Raw genomic sequence first — 15,118 nt, forward strand, 5'->3', positions numbered from 1 at the left:
CGAACTAACCTCTAAAACTTTTTGCCTTGGCTCTTTTTACATTATCATCACCTCCATAGATATCCTTTAGTTTGGTCGACATGTCATGAGCAGTAGCACATCCTTTGACCTCATCAAACTCAACATAATTGAGAGATGATGCAATGCCAATCATCATGATGTTATAATTTTTGTTTTTCGTAATCTCTTCCATAGTTAGTGTTCTAGTAGGAGCTTTGTAAGCATTTTTCAAGTATTTCAAACCTGAATCACTGATGGTTTCCAAGTGCAACTTCATAAGTTCTTGCCATGCTTAAAAGTTATCTTTGTTTAGCTTGGGAATCTCTTTCTTATAAGACATCTTGATCTTTAGCTTAGGTCCTTGAAACCTTTCTTTGCAAACACCAAGAAGCTCTGATACCAATTGTTGGAAATATAAGAGGAGTAATTAAGAGAGGAGGGGTGAATCAGTTACCACAAAAATAGATCCCAGATTCCTAAGATGTCAACACAAAATATAAACTTCACTGAAAATAATGATGCTTGGTAAATACACAGGCACTTGATTTACACTAGCAAATGTTGTAACTCAGCAAACATTTAAATAGAAACAATAACTCATAAAATGAAAATGTTAAGATATTATTAGCGATTAACCTTATTTAACTTAGTTTCATACACATAAAATAAATAATACGAACACAAGTAACACTAAGATTTATTGTGGAAACCCAAATTGGAAAAAATCACCAATTGCAACTAGTTACTGATTTTCACTCTTTTGAAGTGAGCCCTATTAGGAGCCAACCTTGTTAAAGGTTACAAAAAACACTGTTAGGTGTGACCCTATTAGAGGATTTAATCACCCTATTAGGAATGGTCTTGTTAGAGGTCTTTAGAAATTTCAATCTAGAAATGCCACCTTGTTAGAGGATTTACAAATAGCTGTTAACTCTGTTAAGAGATTTAGATCATTGCTACAATGGTTAGAGAGTAACAATGAGATGACTTGATTTTTGATACAACTAAATTGCTTATTATAGATCTCAATTCCAGCTTGTATACTTGATCTTTTCTGATCAAATATATCTTTGCAACTCAACAAGGATATTTTGCTTATCCCTCTAATTCGCTTCCTCTAAGCATCTTCAAATCTTCTATTACTTTCCCCACACATTCAGTCCTCAACTTGACCTCATATTTGTATCATACATATTGTCAAGTCGGCTTGAATAAAACTTAGAATACTTAATATTCATCTCCTCAGTTAGCTAGAACCAACAAACAAATTAATTGAACCCAATATGCCAAAGTAAGAAAATCCTTCCTTAGCCTACCCTACTCGGTAGACACTAACTCAGAAACAATTTTCCTATGTTAACCAAGTGAACTCGATTAACACTACATTTCCAAAAAGTTCCTTTGGTAACCAAGTGAGCTTAGTTAACATTGGTTCCATCCAAATTTTCCTTCATTAACTGAGTGAGTTTGGTTAACACTCAACCTTCTACAAACTTTTCTTTTTTTCCCAAGTGAACTCGATAGACACTATCTTCTAAATTAGGGAAACTCTAGAATGCCCAATAGACATAAGAAACTGTCTTCATCACCTGAGTGAGCTCGACATAAATTGATTGGCAATGATATGACATTTTGTGTAACATCAAAGACAATGCACAATTAACCAATTGTTTCAACACTTTGTCCCTAGAAATGTAAAGATAGGAGATTTTGTCATTGGGAATGATGCCATAGAAGAGATAGATGCATATATGAGTGAATTCTTAGTGCTCACTGTTCCTACTAGGACATATGATCCTAGTGATTTGATTAGGCATTCCTTGAAAAAAATGAGGATATATACTCTCCCAAATAATAAACCTTACTGGGAAGAGGATGTAATAATAAACTATTTAGAGACAAAAGATTGTAGAAATAGGACCCTAAGATGGAGTGAGATCATGAGGGTAGAAGAGGAAATGAGGAGAGAAAATCCCTCTTTCAAAGGTTTTTACCATGAGGACAGATACTTGGATAGGTATAATAAGTGCCTAGATAATTTTGATACAATAATGTCTCAAGTACCTGCTGAAATAAGAGACAGAGTAGAGCCTAAACCCCCACACTAGGAGGATGTGATAGAAATTGATGTAGAAGATGATAAACCAAAAATTTCATTGTGGACCCAAGGAGGTAGGAAAAAGAAAAAATTAATAGAAATCCTAGATAAGACCAGGGAGAAGGCATTGCAGATATTGCCAAGGGGCAACAAGTATTTTGATGACATTAGGCATAATTTATTGATAAGACAGGATGGCCAATATGAAAGGATCCCTAATAAAATTGAGCTTCAAATAAGAATGTTGGATGAAAGGATAGTCCAAGATCAAGAATTTATGAAGGATGATGAATTTATTAATTTAGAAGAATTAAATTCATTCATGTTTAAGATTAAATATAATGAGCTTACCTTGCAACCACAACCAGGAGATTCACAAAAGAAGACAATTGAATTAGTGTAGAAGTTGCATAAGTGTGACTCTAACAGTGAGACTCTCATTGTAAATGAAGCTAGGGAGTTGGTGCAAAGAAGTGGGATGTTACTCTTCCTAGGATGGGATCTTAGCTCATCATTCATGTTGGACTCTATCAGAAGACAAGATAAATCTGTCTCATTTGAGGAGACAAACATTGCAGGAGAGCTATAGTGGTCTGGGTTTAATGTGGACTTTAGGACAACGTAAGTGTGGATTATGGTTCATGAGTCAAACAAGCCAAACTTTATGGAGACAAGAGACTCACCTAGGGAAATGTGATATTCTAGAATGTCACTACTGTTTTAAATGACCAAATTCATAATTTAATGAATACTGCATCATTAATAGGGAAAAGTAAAATGGATATACTTGTAGAGTAGCTATACCAAATATACATGATATCCATTGATGCAAGGAAGAAGTACAAGGAAGAGCTCAAGAAAATGTATCTATTAGAATAGAGAGTGGTTACCCTTGAGGATGAGGTAAGGAATTTGAGAAATGTAACCAAACTTATCACAGAGGTCAAGGATCAAGAGACCCAGATAGAAGCCGACACAATAGATGTGGGTATGGATCAATAGATGGAAGTGGATGAGCTGAATACTAGAAAGGACATAGAGATTAGAACAATGGGGAACATTCTCTCTCATAAGATCAATGCCCTTAAATAGGTTTCCTAGGGTGTTCACAATAGTTATATTGCACTATAGGGAGAAGAATACCAATGTACAAAAGCTCTATCCATTCTTTCCTTTTTATTTACTAAATGGGGTTCTTATATACCATTCCATAATAAGTTAGTTCTAATTTTGCCTCAAAAGAATGAATTGCCTAAAGAAACCATTATTTCCACAAGGAAAATGGTAAATAGAGTGAAAGAATTGAATGCATTCTTTTCTAGAAAGCTGCAATTGATAAGCGATAAAATGAAGACCATTGCCAATGGTATACCTAGTTTTATCGAGAAGATAACTGATGATGAAAATAAGATAAAGAATTGGTAGGAATGGTCAAATTCTTTTGATGGTATTCTAAAGCATGAGAGCTTTACAACCTACAACAATGGAGAGACAAACATTGAAACAATCTTTGATATTATTGATCTTTTTTATAAGCTGGAGATAGACATGAGAAAATAGTTAAAAAGGTTAGAGATATAATTGATGTAAAGTGGAATAAGTTCCTCAATGTATTGAATGTAGTTAGGGGAACCACCTAGCTAGATGAAGAATCTGATATTACCATCTGGGAGGTGATAGCTAACATAAAGGCAATTCCATTTGGACATAGCGACTGAGCATGCAAAAAAAGGTCAAAGAACACCAGGAGGGTGGAAAACTATCTGATAGAGACATGTTATCTTTGCAATTCACCTACTTTGGATGTGATCTCATTACAAATTATAGAGTTGATCCTAAACATCAGAACTGATATCTGCTCAAATTTGAGCTCTCTCTAGTATTCTTTTGTAAACATTTTCTCTCATATGAAAACATTTTTGTAACTAGATTTTGAACATGTGTTCTCCCATCTAAAGCTTGTTGCAATCCTTGTTTTCTATAAAACGGTTTCCAAGATGTGGAGTGAGGGTCTAAGTTTTATTTTGATGAACTAGGTTTTGTTAAAATTTTAAGTCAATCCATGCATACTGTAATTTTTTTCCAAAATTGAATAGAAAGTTAACAATTGCTGGTCTATTTGAGTTATTTTTCTAATATGGATGGCTAGTGAATGCATACAATTTCAAAGAAGTTAATACAAATGTAGAAAGTTGACTGTTCATTCTAGATTTTGTCTCTTCATTTATTTCTATTTTGTTCCTTGAAATTTAATGACAAAGTTTATTAAATTTCAGTTGTAATTCTCTTTGAATTTTATTTCAGTTTGCTTTTGCTAGTAATCTAATGGGTTATGTAAATGCTTAATGTAAATTGAAATAACTCTATTGTTTTCATTGAATATTTTAATAAGTATAAGAACTTGAAATAAATACTGATAATATTTTCACTAAGTGTCAAGATAAGATCCAGAAGTGATGTCTAATTCCTGTGAGTTTATAGTTCAATAGATAAGGCACTGGTCATCCCTTGAAGTTGATCTAGTTGGAATGTCTTATACTATTCAAAAATTCATATAAAATCAATCATTTAATATTTTGTTATTGAAGTTTAAAAATGTCAGCCTGTGCTTGATTCATGGAGTTTAGGATATGATAAAATAACAATTTATCATCTCTTTACTATCTTTGAGTTAGAAGAATTAGGGATAAATCATTTGCTATTTTGAAATTCATGCTGAGAATTTGAATTTTAAGTAATTAAAGAATGAATTCCTAGGTATACCAGCCTAAATCTTGCAGAATTCAAAGTGGAGAAGACATCATAAGTCTTGTCAGTTGGTCCTTTTAGTTTGCTTCTAGAATACCCATTATGGTCTCTAGCTAATTCCTAAGTTTTTTGATCATCCAAAATGTTGTTGAAATTCTATCAAATTGGAAACTAACAACACCTTTAGGTGTCACCATACCAAATTCGTACAAACTATTGTTCCCTTGCACTAATAACATGGTAGAGTATGAAGCATTAGGTCTTGTCCTCAAATTAACACTGGAATGGAAATTAATAAAAATATAGGTCTATGGAGAATCCCAGTTGGTCATCAATTAGGTTAATAACACATATTAGACTAAAGATGAAAAATTTCCACCTTGTAAACATTTGGTCAACACACTCAAAGAATTCTTTGTTCAAATTACATTTTAGCAGATTCCTAGAGATAAGAATAGGGTGGCTGATGCTATGGCTACATTGGCCTCTTTGCTCCAGCTACTTGACCAACATGAATGCTATGAATTCTTACTAGAGGAGGTGGTTCAACCTACGTTTACTCAACCTAAATCCCATATTGTTTTCTTCCTTGACACTCCCAACTCCCTTTGGTATGATTCCATTTCCACCTACTTGCAAAATAACATCATGCCCATTGAGCTATCTAGAAACCAAAAACAAAACTTCATCTAGAAGGCCTCATGTTACACATTGTTGACTGACACATTGTATCAAAAAGGTCTATATGAAACTTTTTAGATGTCTAGAAAATGATGAGTCTAGAGCTTCTCTACAAGAGGTTCATGTAGGTATTTGTGGGTCACATTCTAGTGGGTTCACTCTTGCTAAAAAAAGCCTTAGAATGGGCTATTTATGGCCCACCATGGAAAATGATTCTCCTGATTATGTCAAAACTTGTAAGAAATGTTAGATTCACGGTAACTTGATTCATGCACCAAATCAAGAAATCAACCCATTGGCCACAACATGGTCTTTTTATCAGTGGGGTTTTGACTTAATAGTCATGATTCATCCACATTCCTCCAACAACCACAAATGGATTCTTACAAAAAAAAATACTTCACTAAATGGGTTGAAGCAGTGCCACTCATAGATGCCAGCAAAAAACAAATTTCCTTATTCATTGTTAACCACATCATTTTTTTAGTTTGACATGCCTCATGCTATCTTCATAGATAATGCCTTGTACTTCAAAAACCAAATCATTGATGATCTATGTGAATTTTTTTTATATCATTCACCATTCCCTTCAATTTATTATCCCCAAGGCAATGGCCAAGCAAAGGCCACCAACAAAAACATCATCAAAATCCTCAAAAGAACCCTCAATGACACTAGTTAGGATTTATATTTATAGTTAAACCCTGCACTTTGGGCCTATAGAACAAGCGTTCAAATGCCTACTAGGGAAACCCCCTTTTCTTTAGTCTATGATAGTGAATAAATTCTCCTTTGGAGGTTGAAATCCCATCCTTAAGAGTCTCCCTACATGATGTCATGATAGATGAAGACTACAAAGTTGTCCACTTAGAACAATTGGAATTGCTAGAGGAACATCAATGCATAGCTTACAAACACCTCAAAGAGTATAAGATGTCTAGACACTATAAAAAGAAAGTGAAACCACATGTCTTTCAAATCATAGATTTAGTCTTCTACAAGAACCTTAAAAATTAAGTAGATCAAGAAAATAAAGGCAAGTGGGAAGCCAACTAGATTGGCCTTTATATCATCATAGAGTCTTTTGGGATGGGTGTGTACAAACTTGTTGATTGTTATGGAGACAAAATAACAAAACCCCTTAACACCATCCATCTCAAAAAGTTCTATGGCTAAAGCCTTGAGAAAATTCCTCATATATGAATATATCAAAAAATAACTAGAAAACATCCAAAAACTAAAAACTAAAAACTAAAAATATTTGGTATAAAAGAAGTGAGAGATAACATCTTTTGGGCTTTCCCCCAACAACACAAGTTCTTTAATGTGAAAAAAAAAACAAAAACAGCTACAACAAACCATCCATGCCAATTTTTCTTGTTTGCATCATTTCCATTTCTTACCTTAGAACTACCTAGCACAATTAATAAATGATAGGAAAAAGGGGCAAGGGGTGCTGTACTAGAATTAATTATACACATACCCAATTGAGGAACACTTATGGATTGCAATTTAGTGGTTTCTTAGTATTAGAAACAACTTACAATAGAGACAACCAACAAGAAAAAAAGGCGAGTGGCTCGAAGGAAACATGGAGTATGGATTGCAATTTAGTGGTTTCTCAGTATTAGAAACAACTTACAATAGAGACAACCAACATGAGAAAAAAGGGGAGTGGCTTGAAGGAAACATGGAGTATGATTATGTATTAAGATACCATAGGCATGAATTATAGGAAAATTAGTGTACATCTCAAACTTTCAAATATCTTCTGCTACCATGTGGTCCCAAAAATCCATTTCATCATCCATAAATACACATGTGGTCCCAAAAATCCATTTGATCACCCATAAATACACATGTGGTCCCAAAAATCCACTTTTTGCCTCTACAAATACACACGTTGGAATATATAGTCCATCAATATAACTAAGAGGGGGGGCGGCTGTGAATTAGTTTTCAAACTATTATCATAATTATCAGTCTTATTAGATCTTTAACCATATGAGCAATATAATAAAAAACTACAACAAGATACTCATGTACAACAACACCAGATATGTTAACTAGGGAAACCCTGATAAGAGGGAAAACCTCAATAGCCACAAGATGATGTACTAATATAAATATTCTTTGTTAGAGGATAGACCTTGTTAAAAGTTAGTGAATTACATTTAGTACATATTAGTCCATATTAGGAGACTTTGAATCCCTATTAGGAGATTCCAACCCTGTTAGGAGTTGTGCCAATCCTGTTAGGAGTTATGGAAGGTAGATGGACCCACTGGCCAAACAACTTCAAGGGAAAGACCAATGATCCCAATGTCCAAATGATCTTTGTATTATTCCTTGCAGAATAATATAATTGTAGTACATTTCTCCTTCCCCTTTCTTTGTCCTGTCAACTAGACCTCTACTCCTTTTGATCTCAATACCAGATCATGAACTTCACATCCAATAATCCCTTGGATCGCTTACTCGAGTTTTCAAAAACTCCACTCTTATTCACACTTCTTTGATTACTTTGCATAGCCATATGCTTACAAACAAAGAAAATAATTCTGATTGTACCAAGTCCTCAAAACAATTCCTTGAGTTGACTTTGAGGCTTTCCCAATTAATTATAATAGGACCACAATAATATAATTAATTATTTCACAACTATATAGCACTGTCAGCTCATAGTCTATACAACTTCTCACACGTGTGACTTCAAGGAATGTGCACTTACTAATATCATCATCATGATATCCTTTATGACTATATAACTGTACATCTTTAGATTACATTTATTTTAGAAGATATAATAGGACCATCAGAAATTGCTTTCTAGACACTTTGTCTCTACACCGCTCTCTGTAAATAACATATAACTTTTACATACCTTTGACTTAGATTAAGTGCACTCTACTTCACTATCAGGATAATATAGAATATGTCCTTAACTGCGCATCTCTAGATAATCAAAACATTGTCCATATGACCACAACCATGATGTCTATTTTGTACTCTATCAGTCTTCATAGAATTACTGCTATGTTGACATCAATGACAAACATAGTCATAAATAAAACATGTCAATCATGCTAACAATCTCCTCAAGTGTTCTAGCAATGCTTAGGATACTCCCCCAAAGAAATACCATCAACATTCATGCTAAAAATCTCCCCCTTTGGCATTGATGACAACATAGATGAAAAACATTTAGCTTCTAAGAATACCAAACAAAACTCTGCTACTACTGCTACTCTCATCTTTTCAAATTCTTTTCATCAATCAAATATGAGATCCTTTAGAACACTACTCTATTTTGTATCTTCAAGGATTAGCATCAGTTGTTCACACACTAAATAACTCTTAGCTTCTTCTCCATACATCAAGAATATTCATATTTATATCCCCCCCATAGAAATATTCCTTCTCCTTACTTAAATGAATCTTTCTAGATCTCCCTAATAAAATAGAGATGTTTTTCATGTATATATCTCCCCCATTGACATCAATAACAAAGGCCTCATTATGTCAATTCTTTGCTCCAAGTCTTCAACCAACTCAAGTATCCAAAGACACTATTACAAGACCAATTACCAAGAGTCCTTGATGACTCTTCTCATCATAGATACTCCCCCATACAGGAAGCATCAAGATTCAATCTAGTCAAACAATAGTGTTTTGTACCACTAGACTGATGCAATCTCTACATCATCTACTCTGAAGTAGGCAAAGGCATAATGCTAGGCATAACTCTCAAGTACTCAAATGTATCTTTAGGTAAGGGCTTTGTAAAGATATCTACAATTTGATCTTTAGTACTATCATACTCCAATTTGATTTCTTTTTCTGCTACCTTCTCTCTCAAAACATGTTACTTAATAGATATATTCTTAGTCTTAAAATGCAATACAAGATTCTTAGACATACTTATTGTACTTTTATTATCATAGTATATGGCAATAGGTTCCAAGAATTCTATCTTAATATCCTTTAGCATCTACTTCATCCACATGACTTGATTGCAATTATTTTTTGTTGCTACATACTCTGCCTCAATTATACTTTGTAAAATACAATCTTGTTTCTTACTTAACCAAGAAACCAATCTTCCTCCAAAAAAGAATGCTCCACCACTGGTGCTTTTTCTATCATCCATATTGCCTACCCAATCGACATTAGTATAAGCACATAGAGTGAAATCACTTGATCTGTCATACCACATCCCATAATTAGATGTTCCTTTCAAATATCTTAATATTATCTTTATTGCTGCATAATGATACTCCTTAGGATCAACTTGAAATCTAGCTACAATCCCAACAACATTTGCTGTATTTGGTCTAGTGTGAGCCATATATTGCAAACCTCCAATCATGGATATGTACTTCTTCTACTCAACTACAGGTGTCTCATCTCTGCTAGATAAGTTGTGACCAGTTATCATTGGTGTACTAACAAGCTTAAAACTTTTCAAGCCAAATATCTTCAACAAGTCTTTCAAATACTTAGCTTGTGAAATGAAAATTCCATCACTATTTTGCACAATCTGCAAACCTAGAAAGACTTCATCTCTCCTATCATACTCATTTCAAATTCATTCTTCATTTCTTCAAAAAACTTATTACTTGCTTCATCATTGCATCCAAAAATTATGTCATCAAAATATATTACTATTATCAACAAACCATTCTCAATTTCATTCAAATATAGGTTACTATCTTCCATAACTTTAGCAAGTCCAAGCATTGCCAAATACTTTTGCAACCTTGCATACTAGGTTCTAAGTGATTGCTTTAGACCGTACATAGATTTCTTCAATACACATACCATTTCTTTTTCTTTTGTTAGAGGGAAACCTTCAGGCTATTCATTGTATACCTCTTCCTCAAGTTCTCCATTTAGGAAGGTTGATGAGGCTGATTTGACATCCATTTCATACATTTTGAATTTGTTAAATTTCTATATAAACCAAGAACATTCATACTACTTCCATTCTAGCTATAGGGGCATATGTCTTCTCATAATCTATTCCTTCTTGCTGTGAATATCCTTTGCATTGTTTCTTATAACTTCTCTTGTTCATTCATCTTGTTTTAGAATACCCATTTTGTTCCAATGACATTCTTGTCCTTAGGTCTAGGAACTAATTTCCATATGTCATTCTTCATAATCTAGCCTAATTCTTCCTTCATTTCTTGAATCCAATGATCATCTTTACATGCTTCATTTACACCCTTAGGTTCAACTTGAGAAATCAAACATAGTTTACATACCTTTTCATTTACCTAATTTCTTGTCTAAACTCCTCTGTTTCTACTACCAATGATCTATTTAGGAGGGTGATTCTTTGATATACTTTTGCTAGGAGCTGTCAACTCAACTCTTTCTTCTACTCTAGGCTTAGATCTTTGCTCTTCAATCTAATTTCTATTCTACAAATCATTGTTAGTCTCAATGATAACTTCTACATTCTATCTAACAATTCCAGTATTATCTTCTTCTTCATCATCATCAATAATAGTTACCAAAGCCATCTCTTCTATTACTTCATCTTTCTTAACCAATTCAAGATCATTATCTTTTTCATCATAGTCATTTAAGAATCTTTCCACACTTTCTTTAAATTCTTTATCATCATTAGAAAGTAAATTCTTTCTAGTTTTTCTTACCCTCTTAGGACATCTAGATGAAAAATGACCAAACTCTTTACATGTCCAACAAATGAATTTTTTCATACCTTCAGGCTCTATTTTCATAAGAAGATCAATACCTTCCTTGATCTTCATGTCTTCTATGGATTTGAATCTACTTTAACTTATGCTTCTATTCTTTTGAATTCAACAAAATGATTTTGAATTAGGAAGCTTGATGTTCAATTCTTTACGCTTTATGATGTCTCACCAAGAAGCTCCATCTTCTAGGTGTCAAAATTTCCCCCATCTAACTTAGGACTATATTTTCTAAAATGACACACCAGTGATCTCCCAAAGTTGTTAAGGTTTGTCTTCAAGGACTTGAAGCTTTGATACTAATTGTTAGAATATATAATCCACCAATATAACTTGGGGGGGGGGGGGGGGGGGTGTGAATTAGCTATCCAACTATTATCACAATTATTAGCATTATTGAATCTTAACCATATGAGCAATATAATTAGAAACCACAACAAGATAATCATGCACAATAACACCAAATATGTTAACTAGGGAAACCCTTGATTAGAGGGAAAACCCCAGTGGGGATGGTACCCACAAGATGATGTACTAATATAAATATTCCTTGTTAGGGGATGGACCCTGTTAGGAGTCTGTGAAATACATTCAATGCATATTAGTCCTTATTAGGAGACTTTGAATCCCTATTAGGAGATTCCAACCTTGTTAGGAGTTGTGGAAGGCAGATGGACCCACTATCCAATTGATCTTTGTATTATTCCTTTTAGAATAATAGAATTGTACTATACTGCTCCTTTGTCTTTCTCTATCCTGTCAAACAGACCTCTACTCCTTTTGATCCAAATACCGTATTGTGAAATTTGCATTCAATAATCCCTTGGATCACTTACTCATATTTTCAAATACTCTTCTCTTATTCACTCTTCTTTGATTACTTCACATACTCCATATGTTTACAAAAAAAGATAATACTTTCCTTTATATCAAGTCCTCAAAAAAATTTCTTGAGTCAGTCTTGAGGCTTTTTCAATTAATTATAATAGGACCATAATAACATAATTAATTATTTTGCAACCATATAGCACTATCAACTCACAGTGTATATAGCTTCTCACATGTGCAACTTCAGGGCTTACACACTCAATAACATCATCATCAAATTGTCCTTTATTACTCTATAACTACACATCTCTAGATTATATCTCTGTTAGAAGATATAATATGATCATCATAAACTACTTTCTAGGCACTTTGTCTCTGCACTACTCTTTGTAAATAACATATAACTTCCATATACCTTCAACTTAGATTATGTGCACTTGACCTTGCTATCAAAACACAATATGGAACATGTCCTTAATTGCACGTCTTTAGATAATCAAAACACTTCTTGTACGACCATGCTCTCTATCTGCTACTTTGCCAGTCTTCACAGAATTACTGTTATGTTGACATCAATGAAAAAAATCATGAATGTAACATGGTAATTAGGCTAACAATCTCCCCAAGTATTTTAGAAATGCTTAGGATACTCCCCCAAATGAATACCGTCAGCATTCATGCTAACACACGTGTCCCCAAAAATTGACTTTTGGTCTCTATAACTCTTCATGTGGTCCTTAACATCCCTTTTAGCCTTCATGCCTATCCCATATGGTCCCAACATTCCAAAAAACTTGACATCCTTCCTGTTTCTACTATTGCTAGGCCTAAAATAGTAAAAACTAATCAAAAATACCAAAAATATCAAAAACATCAAAAATAAAAAAATAAATAATCCAACAAAAATGTTAAAAACATCCAAAACAAACACTAAAATAAAAAAATCCAACAAAATTCTTAAAGCATAGCAAAACAAAACAAATCAGACACTTTCATTAGCGTATCCAAAGAAGCTGCTTACAAACTCTATTCTTACACACATTCTACAAAGACACATGAAACATACAATTTTCCCTTTTGTTTGTTAAGGAAAACACACTTTTTATTCGTCATAGGGGAAAATGTACAATTACAACCAATGCAAACCCCTAGAAGAACACTCATTCTGCCCTTCCATGCAGAGGTGGCATGGTCAAATTCTTGACTAAGGGCATTTCCCTAGGAACCATCCCCAAAGATGATGCTACTAACATTGATCCCCTAGCACCCAAAAACCATCAATTGGTATTAGGAACTTCCCATTGCACATTTGAGAATTCAATAACTATGTAACTTGCCTATCCACAAACCGAGTCTCCCATCACCACTCCAACAAGATCAAATGATAATATAGCCCCATATAATATGCGGCTACCCAGTGCACTTTCAAAGTCCTTTAAATATCTATGAACACATTATCCACCAGTTTATTGATACCCGATGCAATGATCACCCATTGAGCCACATCACACTTCTGATACATTTGTTTGACCGCCATCTTCTAGTGCTCCACATAAACTTTAGTCTCATCAAGCTACTATTAAAATTTCCTCACCTTTACCTTGCTAGCCGCAAACCTCTCTTGCAACTACAATGACATGGTATTCATTTTTGACACCACATCCTTAAATGACTCTGATTGTACTTGTAGTAACACTAGCTAATTCTACATACTCTCCAAACTCACTTGTGCCATCCTTAGAGCATCCTGCAATCTTTGCACCTGTGATTGCTAAGCTTGAATCTCTACCTCATTTCCCTTTTCTCATGATCTTTCTACCCATAGCTTAGCTTCCATAGATTGCACCCGAGCCTATTATGCATTCAACACCACTTGGAGCCTCCTGGCTTTCATTTATGCTCCATTCTCACAAGCTTCATCCATCAAACCTAAAAAAAGGAAAATTTTTGTTATTCATTTTTTCTCGGACTCTCTCCATGGATAGTACTTTCCATAGCTCCTTCACTTCACATGTTGTTTGTGCCACACCTTCAACATCTAGTTTTAGCTTAGTCGCACCTAGTGTTCCCATCTCCTCACCCATAGACCCTTGCATTAGGATTCTGAGGCTAATCAATTGGCTTTATGCACTCATCACTTTGCCAACACTAACATCCTTAGTCATCCTCTTCACTTTCCCCATGGTCTTCCCAAGAGAGTCCATTTTCCCCATGCCCATAGATAATTCTAGCATACTTTTTTTTTTTTCCCCTAGTGGGATTTCTTCCACTCATGTCATGAGATCAACACCCAAATCTTCTTACAGTGCTTTCTACATTGCTCTCCCTAACAATATTAACAAAGCTCACAAGGGAGATTCTTCCACTCTAGCTTCTAAACCCCCAAGATATGCTTGTATAGGTTTCATTTGACTCGACTCGCCTACTCACAACCTAGTGCCTAACATTTAGGATGGTACACTAGTTCACTTGATGTATAATAGGCATGCTTCACCCTCCACAATTACCTCACCCATCCTCCATGACTGACATCCCCCATCTCTGCCTCCTATTACAACTGGTTTGGTGAGCCTGCCATACTAACAAGCTTATGCTCACTTCACCTCTACAACAATTACACCTACAAAAGTTGTGAGGATTATCCCTTCAATGTGCTTCATTTTTCATACACATGCTTAGCTTTTTATGACCATCACTCAATGGGAATTACACTTTTACTGCCTTGCTACACATTTACTCTACATAACCCACCACACCAATACAAAGTCCACTCACTACTGTACTTTGACATCACTATTGCTCGATATGCCTACTCATCCACCACCAACATACATCTTCCAACATCTTCACATCACATCTCACTAAAAAATTTTCATTATTACACTCCATGTCTTGTTACACACTTGTTAAAAAAATCATACAACAACTTTAATCCACAAAGAATGTACCAACTTGACATTGTTGCATACAAACATTGGCATAATGGTCCGCTAATATTGGATTTTTCATTGTCATGTGTTTCTAGTACCTCGATGATGTA

Source organism: Cupressus sempervirens, chromosome 8 (assembly GCF_028749045.1).
Source record: "Cupressus sempervirens isolate cs-2001-9-10 chromosome 8, ASM2874904v1, whole genome shotgun sequence".
NCBI lineage: Eukaryota > Viridiplantae > Streptophyta > Pinopsida > Cupressales > Cupressaceae > Cupressus > Cupressus sempervirens.